The sequence below is a fragment of the Protopterus annectens genome, chromosome 6.part0, assembly GCF_019279795.1.
Source record: "Protopterus annectens isolate FY-2018-M chromosome 6.part0, PAN1.0, whole genome shotgun sequence".
Classification (NCBI taxonomy): domain Eukaryota; kingdom Metazoa; phylum Chordata; order Ceratodontiformes; family Protopteridae; genus Protopterus; species Protopterus annectens.
This window is the reverse complement of record NC_056737.1, coordinates 616,215,147-616,226,045: the sequence shown is the minus strand read 5'-3', so window position 1 is coordinate 616,226,045 and position 10,899 is coordinate 616,215,147. Positions and strand designations below refer to the sequence as shown.

At 35.0% G+C, this 10,899-nt stretch overlaps 1 long non-coding RNA gene across 1 annotated transcript in view; it reads left to right on the top strand.

Moving 5' to 3' along the window:
• The window catches only part of LOC122804440, a 44,584-nt gene extending 34,750 nt beyond the window's left edge, over window positions 1–9,834 (top strand). Inside the window, exon 2 of the long non-coding RNA XR_006365220.1 lies at window positions 8,473–9,834. This is a non-coding gene — a long non-coding RNA (uncharacterized LOC122804440). The remainder of the gene's footprint in view (window positions 1–8,472) is intronic.
• Window positions 9,835–10,899: the final 1,065 nt, after the last annotated feature.

The window sequence follows — 10,899 nt, the reverse complement described above, 5'->3', positions numbered from 1 at the left end:
ATATATATATATGGGTCTACATCACATTGTCGAACTCACAGGAGTTCGAATGATGTAATATTGAACCATGAAGTTCGAAACCCAAGAATTACAAAAACACAGAACAGCGATTTTTTGTTCCGGTACAAAAAAAAACACGTACACTTTAAACTTAAACTAATGTAGGGGGCTTTGACACACACACACCCTACTTAAACATGCCACCTCCAAGATCGCACCACAGTGGAGGAAACAGCAAAGCCGTGAAAACGGCCCAACAATTTTTTTCCCCTGGGAAAAAGATTGGTGTTCCGTGGCTTTGCTATTTTCGTATTTCGAACATTTGGGTTCAATAATACAACATTCGGACTCCTGTGAGTTTGAAGTTGTAATATAGACCCTACATATACACATATATATATATATATATACACATATATATATATATATATATATATATATACATATATATATATATATATATATATATATATATATATATATATATATATATATATATATATATATATATATATACATACACACACATACATTTATATGCGGGTGTAAGGTGACAATGGCTATATATGAGAAGCTTGCATGGAAGTGGCATACAGGGAACTCATGAAACATCACAGTGGTAAGACCCAGGAACTGGCTAACACTCTCCTTATATGATGAAATGGCAGAAATGTTTAGTAGATTAATAAAGATTTACAGTCTCTCCTTCAACACTACTCAGTGCTGGAGGACTGGAGTATACAGTTTCCTTATGTAATAAGTAGTCTCACCTTAGTGTTGTATACATTTATAGAAATATTTCTGTGTAGCACAGTGTGGGTATTACTGAACACATTACAGACAGGAAACTTCATCTTGATAGAACAAACTTAATCATTTCTATGTGTGTGCCGCTCAAGCAGTACATAGGGGAAAACCTGGAAATATTCAACTTTTTTTTTACTTTATCAAACTTGTAGGGGACTCAAAGCATATGCCTATTTCATGTCATTAATGTTTGGAAGGGCATTAAGAAGAGAGCAGGAAGGAAAGATGTAATTGTAAGCAAAACAGTTTTTGCTCGACAATATATTTACAAAACATGACATACAATGCATGTTATAAAGTACAGCTATTTCAGTTATTTCTGCGTGTGATAGGGATACAAAAAATAAAAAGGTAATTGTTTCCCTTCTTTACTTCTTCTTGTTCAGTTTTAAGAGATGTAGGCTCTGCAATGAAACAAAAAAGAAAAAAAAACATGGACAAAAGAACTTGATATAAGTAAAATTTATATGCTTTTTCTTACTTTTGCATATGGGAATGACTGGATTAAGGCCCCTGACTTGATCTACCAACAGGTTTTAAGGAGAAGCATATAAATCAAAGAACATTGAATATAATGAAAAGTTTCAGTTAACAATTAAGTTTTCAAAGTGCAACATGAGACGCTTGTAGCTGAAGGCAACGGTATATCTGTTTCTCATGTTTCTACGAAGACAAGCTGATAAGGGTAATAAATATGGAAGCTTTTTTCTTTCAGTGGCTAGAAGATAATGTTTCCTGAAACCATTCAAGTTGTTTTCTACATCTGGAAGAGGAATTAAAAGAAGATAAAAACAGACAGCACTTTGTGTCAGTAGAAGCACAAGCTGTACCATGTATCTTAGCATTACATATTAATTCAAGCCAGTGGGTGTAGATGTCAATCTGGGCCAATTGTTCCTTTCAGGAGGATTAAACTTCATTATTTGAAGATGTAAATAGTTTTTGTATTTGTACTAAGCTAATAGGTTTTGAGGGTGTTCTTGGGGATCTATGTTTTTTTAGGGGGTTTCATTAAAAAAAAGTCTTATACGATGTGACATAGGTTCAAATGGATATGACAAGAAACAACTGTATAAAAGACCAACCTGCCAAGCATTGGTGTATGTATGCAACACACAAAAGCTGAAAGTAGACATGAATGGATTAAAACGGATTATGTTATGGCAGCTAAGGGCATGTGAGAAGAGACTATACAAAGGATTATACAAAAACGGAGACGTTGGAAGCTCTGTTTTATGGATATGGATAGCAAGATACAAGCAGTGAAAATGTTTTAGTTCCTTTAGTTTTATACCCAGGTCAGGTATATTTTATCAACCAGTTGAGATGTTGTGGATAGCAATTAATAAAGAGCTGAAGGATTTTATCTGGGAGGGGAACAGGGCAAGAGTCAAGTGGAATAAGCTGATTCTTCCAATACAACAAGGTGGACTATAATTACCTGATTTTAAGGGGTATTTCAGAGCTACACAGTTAAGGTTCCTGTACATAGTAAAAGCAGAAAGCTATAATTTGAAGTGGAAATGGATGATAATGAAATGGTGGGGGGGCTCAAGAAATAAGGAGAGACTGGGATTTTGGATGCAAATCATTAAGGAGAACAATAACCATACAGAACATTATATTCATAAAGTAACTGAAAGTATTCTAAGAACTAAGCCTACATGGGAATCGTGAAAGGAGATTCTGCCAACAGGGATGACTGCAATTAGAGGCACAGAAAATAGGCAAGAATGGACTGGAAATTACTGGAGAAAACTGACAAAGGAACCAAGGTACAGAGAGCTAATAAGACAGGGAAGGGTAATAGAATGTGAAGAGGCCAAGAATTAATATGTACCGGTGGTTAGAGATTGCCTTCCCTATCAAAGATTATTATAAAAGTATAGGCAAAGAGAAATGAATAGGTGGATCTTAAGTGAAAGACCAGTACTGGTAGAGTTTTTAGTAGAATCTAGAACAAACTCTGCAGTTAAAAAAGGGATAATTAATAGGGCATATAAAATATTGAATGATACTATAGGAATCTGAGGAAGTTAGAAAGGATTGGTAAGAGAGATTGGATAAGAAACTCACAAAGAAACAATGGGAGGATATATATGTATAGCTCTTAAATATGCAACAAAGTCTAGAAGATTTAGGATCTTTGCTTGGAAGTGTTTATATAGGTATTTTTATACCCCAAGCAGACTCCATAGAAGTTTACCTCAGGTAGATTACAAATGTTGGAGATGTGATGACAAAGAAAGAGGTAATTGGGAACATATTTTATGGGAGTGTAAAGTGTTGGCAGACATTAAAAAGTCCCTACAAACTAAACTGCCAGAAATACTGGGTGAGCAAACTGGTATAACTAAAGAAATGATTTTTTGAGCTGTAATACAGAATCAGAATTGCCTAGACATAGCAAGGCCTTGCCAAGTTCATTCTGGTGACAGCCAAAAAAGCAATTACTAGAAAATGGAAATCAAAGTCTAAACCAACAGTACATGAATACTGAATATAGTAACAGATATAAATGAACTGGAAGTAGGATCTTTAGAAAAGGATAGGAGCAATTTACATAGAAAAATGGGAACTGTGGGAACAATACACACAGAATAATGTTTTGGAGGAGGAATAAGGCTTAAGGGAAGGCAGGAACTGAATGAGCTATGTAATGTTTGACTGACAATGATGGTACAGAAGATTACAAGTGATGTATAATGTTTGCAATTGAAAATATGTCAATATGGTTTGTTTTCATTTATATATATGTATGATTGCATATGTCGTAAGTGATAATCCAATAAAGATGTCACTTGTTTAAAAAAATGTTGAAAACAGGAAGTGGAGGTGAATAGCTAATGGAGTTGACTAAAAAGCTGCTGGTGACATTTTCATATTTTACAGAGCAGTGCAAAAGCTGTTGTAGATTAATGTGTCCTGTTCTGGAGTCCACGTGAGGTAAAGGGTATTAGACTGATGTGAACAGTCAGTTTCTAAACAAAGCATAGATCATTGGGGAGCTGGAGTATGAAGAAAGACTTAGAAAGCTAAGAATATACAAGATGGAAGAGAAATGGGATATGAGAAATACATAGATATTGTATTACTAGGAGAAAGTGCAGCTGACTGAGGTCAACGGACTCAGTGGGAGAAAGGATTGTGAGTGTCAGTGTCTTCTCGAATGGGACAATTTATGAGTGACTCAAAAGTACTATTAGTAGACTGTATCACCAGGGGTTATAGTCAAGTATTTCATACAACACTGCATGAACTTCACAATGTGTAAAGCAAAGAAACTAAATAAAAATGAAACACACTGTTCCACAGCTATGCTAATTCTGAAAAAGTCTCGAGTAAAGAGACAAAAGATCTTAATCTTGTTCAACAAATATTTTTAACAATGTGGCATTGCTACAGTGTGTTTGATTTTTACAATGTGGCATTGCTACAGTGTGTTTGATTTTTACAATGTGGCATTGCTACAGTGAGTTTGATTTTTACAATGTGGCATTGCTACAGTGTGTTTGATTTTTACAATGTGGCATTGCTACAGTGTGTTTGATTTTTACAATGTGGCATTGCTACAGTGTGTTTGATTTTTACAATGTGGCATTGCTACAGTGTGTTTGATTTTTACAATGTGGCATTGCTACAGTGTGTTTGATTTTTACAATGTGGCATTGCTACAGTGTGTTTGATTTTTACAATGTGGCATTGCTACAGTGTGTTTGATTTTTAGCAATGTGGCATTGCTACAGTGTGTTTGATTTTTACAATGTGGCATTGCTACAGTGTGTTTGATTTTTACAATGTGGCATTGCTACAGTGTGTTTGATTTTTAATTGGAATGGTCAAGTATAGTTTAACACAGCAACTCAAATGGTATATGAGGTACTAAGTACGGGAAGTGTAGTTGCATAACAGTTAAGTTTTAAAGTTCAGATGGACTTGAGTGACTTGGGTGACCATATCACTTCTTTCTTAGCATTCTACAACACTTACATGTTGGTCAAAATATATTAACAGATGCTTTCTTAAGACAGATTTTGTTACATGGAATGTAGACTTGGGTCTGGGGATACTAAGCCAAATGTCCATGCATTTCAGGAATCCAACAAATATAACTGGGATGACAGATTATTAAGAAAAATGCAGGAAGCATCCAAATGTCCACTCAACTTTACAATCAGTGGATGTCACAGAGCTGTGATTATATTTTGACTTCTGAGCAGCAACCATACATAATGTACACATACCACATATACCACACATACCACACACACACACACACACACACACACACACACACACACACACACTCTCTCTTTTACACACATACACGCATGCATGTATGTATATATACATCTCTGTATGTGTGTATACACTCAAGAAAGTATAGAGAAATACAGACAGGGGAGCATACACATACACACTATCCCCCCACACAAATATATATACATATATATATATATATATATATATATATACATATATATATGGGTCTATATTATAAGCACAAACGTTTACTTACCCGAATACCTAAACGCCAACACATATTCCTCGAACCGCAAATACAATGAACGCCCTAAACAGCGAAATTCAAAAACTTGAACCGTCATAGTTGTCCCACCCCACCGCCCATTACATACTACCTACACAAACAAACTAAATAAACCACATACATACACTAACCAAAACCCTACTTCTAACCTTAAACTAAACCCTACTTCTAACCCTACACCAAATTTTGCATATACCACCATGTATGCATTTAACTTAACCCGCACCCTAACCCTAAGATCTGTAACTATCGCACACTTACCTTAAAAAGTTATTCCCAAACAAACTAAATAATCCACACACATACACTTAACAGTTAATTGGGGTAGCACATTGATCACAACTGATCAATTTCAGTCTCAGCCCAGAATATACAGCAGAGAGAACAAAGAGTAAATTAAACAATTTAAAGAATGGTGCAGTGCAAAATGGTAGAGATAATGCAGTACAAAGATAGTTTCTTTTCATTAAATTTGCAGATCTCAGTAGGAACAATAACAAAAGCAAAATACAAAAATAAACTTTAACTATAAAATGTCAAAGAGCATTGTCCTCACGGAGTTGCTTTAATACCTTCCACAGATACCCAGCACCCTATCTACACAAACAGGAGGGGTGAAGTTACTGTGGTGCTGAAATATTCATATGTAGAGTGGCACAGACTTCCATTCAGCTCCATAGTCAATTGGTAAATGGAGTGACATCAGGGCAAATATATATATATATATATATATATATATATATATATATATATATATATATATATATAGGAACCATGTCTCTCAACTGCACAGAATTTCACAGAATGTCCAGATTTTCCCCCATGTTTTGGTCTGTTCCTTTCTGCTAAATCCCTGAGGCTTGAAGTCATTAAATAAAGACAGACATTTGAGTTTCAGACTTCATATCCTTCAGAAAATTCATGCTAATGTAAAACTTTTTCTTCCAACATTTACGTTTATAAGGCCAATATTTAAATATATCCCTGATGTTGGGCCTCTATCCCTCCCTCTGTTTATTTTTGGCTTTGTTCAGAATTCTCGCTTAGGAAGTTGAGAGGTATGCTATGACTGTAGCCCTGTCATGCATATGATTTCTATCTGCAGCTGGCCACGAGTGTGAGCAGAATGTGGTGCCATACAAAGGCAGTTCCAACATAAATCTAATCTTTGGCTTTCACTGGAACATCCAGCCTATCAGAATCCATGCATCACATCACATCACTCTTCATATACTACATATACAGACTCTTCCAGGAATTGATCTGCCCTCTGCTTAAATTGAACTGATTTTCCTTAAGAATACCATATCCTTTTTACTGTTTCCATTTACTTACATTTATCCAAAAAAATGTTACTTCTACAGCTGTCGATTAAAAGACATTGTATAGGAGTTAAAAACATTAGATGCAAATGCAGAGAAACCAAGAGATTGGGGTTTGAATTCCATCTATGCCGATTGAGTTACTAATTACTGGAGAATGCTCACTACTGATTATAGCAGTGTGTAGGGGCTCAAATGTACTACACAAAAGAGTTTTCTCAGATTTCAGCATCATGGGTGAAGAAATAGAGAGTTTTATTTGTATTTTACCTGATCACTCTGGGATGACTCCACCACATGGCAGTATAGCGGGGCCTACTTCCATTGCAAAAAATGCTGTCTCTGATTCTAATTGGTTCACAGTTGTAGAAAATTAGTTTTATACTGAGGATTTGCATTTAAGTGTTACATGTACGTCAGTAACTAGTTTTGTGCACCTGTGCAACTGAGTTGAGAGTAGTTTGGTTTCAGTTGATAGTACAGAAACCTCCTGTCTCATTGTCCACAATGAGCAATTTATTTATTTATTTTATTTATTTGCAGTTGTTTAACCAGGATAGTCCATTGGGCCAAAATAACCCATTTTCAATGGAGTCCTGGGGAGAAAAGCTCCAAACACAAATTATACAAAGATTACAGTGATTTACATTTTAACATTTTCTGGTTATGAGACAGAACAATTTAAAGTACATTGGTCATGTTCTAAATCAAGTGTAAGTAACAAATCTTTGGAGTTGGATATAACCTCCTTACCATGTACAATACCAAATTATAATTTTTTTTCACTGAAAAAGTGTATTTATTTTGCATTTAATTTCATTGATTAAGACAGACCACCAAATACTTTTTCTCAAAGCTGAAAATCCTTGATGTGACATCATGAAAGATTAAACCCATAATGCCTCACTACCTAAATTAATGCATAGACTACTGTATTTCCATGTTAAATGTATCAGAAGTAGTTTCTTACTTCCTAGAAAGACGAGTTATCAATTAGTTCTTGCGAATGGAACAACTCACATTGAAAATTAATCCATGATGATGTAGTAGTAAAATCATAATGGAAGTAAGAAGTAGCTCCTCCATATAGGTTAAGTTACTTTTTGGTTACCATAATGCTGTGCAGTTGCATGTAAATCATTGCTCATTACCTACCATTACATCATTTTGTGGGTGTGGGTATAGAGAAAAAATGAGTAAACAGTGAAACTGAAAGAAAAATCAACTACCACATTATATTCTTTAGTTAGTTAGTTTATTTTTTCCAAAATCACTTGCAACTTTATCATGAGATGTACAACAGAAAATTAAATTAATTGTAAAGCAAAGGCACTTAAAAACATGACCAATACACTTTATCATATTTCTGGAATATCCATAGAGAAGTGAAATCTGAATTCTATAAGTTTGCTTGGCTGTTAGCATGAGCTAAATACAACTAATTACATGTAATGTTTGAAATGCAAAGGTTAGAAATGCCGCTGCAGGAGAAGCAGAACGCTACATAAAGTGTCTTTTGAGGTTTGCAGAACATATCAATCTTTACTAAACTACTGATGCAGTAACACAGGTCTGGCTAAGACACAGCTTTGTAGTACTTGTATGTCTTGGAATAATGTTGAAAAATCATCCATTTTTAACATTAGATTAAGTAGTAATACATTTTTAAGTCAAGTAACAAAGACAGTTAAGGACAAATATATTTTAGAAAGACACTAAGTTGCCTATAGAGTAATTAATTAACCATGCATTTTATATTGTATGTTACTGATTCAATTTTTCATTACTGTGCAGATCCTGCAAGTCAAACTAATCCTTGGGCAGTACAGTTGTCAAATCTTAAACCATAAGCATGCATCATCCTGGACAGATGAATAGCTGAATTCCAAAAATACATCTCACACCTGCAACTCTGCATCATAATTGTGGATATGGAGAGCTATGTCTCTTAATGAGCTTTAGAAATGCTTGCAGAAATAAAACAATTTTCAGCACTGATACTTTCAGTACTTTGCACACCACCTGTGATAAGTGATAAAGAAGCATATGTGGTTTGCTGGAAAGAAAACATACCTTTTATGATGATGTTTGCAAATTACAAACTACCAGGTCTTTGAACTTAAGATCAACTTCCTGTATTTGCACTGTGCAAGATAAAAGATCATACATGAATGATGAAAAAAGCATATGTATATAAACTGGATATGAAATGCAATTTTGAGCTTTTTGTATTTATATAACTGTACAAGTGAAACACTCACAATATGGTGGTCCAATGTTTAAGATCTCTACTTCATAGTTCTAGAGTCTGGGGCAGTCATGACCTATTTATCCTTACCCTCATGACCAAGATCACAGCTGAAAAGGGTGGTTATGTATCATTTTACTTACTCACTTAACAAAGACCTGGCTTAACTAGTAAATGGTCAAATATGACTTGTGTTCTACCCCTAGTAAACAAAGTTAAAGAAAGAAAGAAACTGACATTTTATTTCATTGCTTTGAAATTGCCTTAAGTCTTTTGATTTTTTGGTAGTTCTGTGAATTTATTTTAGCAATTGATGTACACATACACATACACACTTAAAATATAGCTCTTTGATGCGGCTTACACATACAGTATGCCATGCACACCCTCACACCCCCACACATTTACACAAACAAAATGTAGCACTTAATGTGTGGAAAGAACAATGTTTGTAGTTGTAAAGGGATACAAGAACAGCATTACTTGAAATGTCATTCATTGATTCCTGCCCCAGGTGAAATCTCTGATCTTGTTTTAAAAAGATACAGAATTACAGTCCTATAAAACAAATGATGGCATTCTGTTTTGCTTTGTTGCCTTTAAACAACAAATAGTACAGTGGTCATTTTGTTGTCTCAGAAAGGGCTAAGTGAAAATATCATCCCTTTGAACTAGTCAGTGAAAGAAACAGAATATTTGTCAAACTAAAAAAGAAACAGTTCATTGCCAGCAGCAAAAAAGGGTAACACCAGTAGTATTGCGGATTGAGGTTCTGTTACAATTTAAAAAAAAAGTGTCAAAATCTAAAGCATTTGTCAGTCCAGAATCTTTCTTTATGCAGTTCATGTGCATAACAAAATGTATTATTAGAATGACAAAAAATGCCAGTAAACTTCTGGAAAAATAAACTGGTGACATCCATGTGGTCAAATGAAGGAGTCAGTATACTGAAAGTTAAGAACTGAAAAACGTTAAGCCATAAGGCTACAGTCACCAAAGTAAAATACAGACAGCTCTGTTTCCACATTGTTTCACCTACACATCACTATTTTCTTTGTAGTCTTGATATATTTTGTTATTTACGAGCCAGTGTGGTCTTTAGTGAATCAGAAGGAAGAAGTGCTTGCCTTTATGCCAAAGCCTGAGTTTGCTAATGAAAGTAGAGAGCAGAGATACAAGAGAATACTATCAAGAAGAAGAAATAAATTATATACCTATGTGTAATAAGGTGCACATTCTACTATTCCACATATTGTCCATCATGGTGTATGACACTACATATGTTTGGGTGTGCTATCTCTACAGTAGAATATAGAAGAGGGTAAAGACAAGTATAAAAATGCAGTCTGCCTTCTTTCCAAAGATATGATTAATAGGAGCACTTGGAGCCATGAAGGCCTTCTCATCTAGAAGTACCTGGGGACATGTCTTAGATAGGACACTATATCTTATAGAATGCCTTCTCATCTAGAAGCACATGGGGACATGTTTTAGATAGGACACTATATCTTATAGAATGCCTTCTCATCTAGAAGCACCTGGGGACATGTCTTAGATAGGACACTATATCTTATAGAATGCCTTCTCATCTAGAAGCACTTGGGGACATGTCCTAGATAGGAGACTATATCTTATAGAACGCCTCCTCATCTAGAAGCAATTGGGGTTGTGTCCCAGACAGGAGTCTGCAAACTGTAGAAGGCCTTCCCATCACACTGGTATGTGAATGCAGCCTCCATTGTATGAGTAGCCCAACAAATTGTAAATATCTATAGTATATGAATGTAGACCTTTGCTACTGAAGTACTTTAGCAAGCCACAAAGCAGTATTTCTTTATGTTATGGAGAACATGGCATGCAGCCAGTTACATCAATGTCTGTACCATGATGTTCTTGTTGCAGCTAAGTGACACATGTAAGTGTCTGACCAATAATAAGCATGCTTAGATATGCCTACATTTTCTCTACAGTTC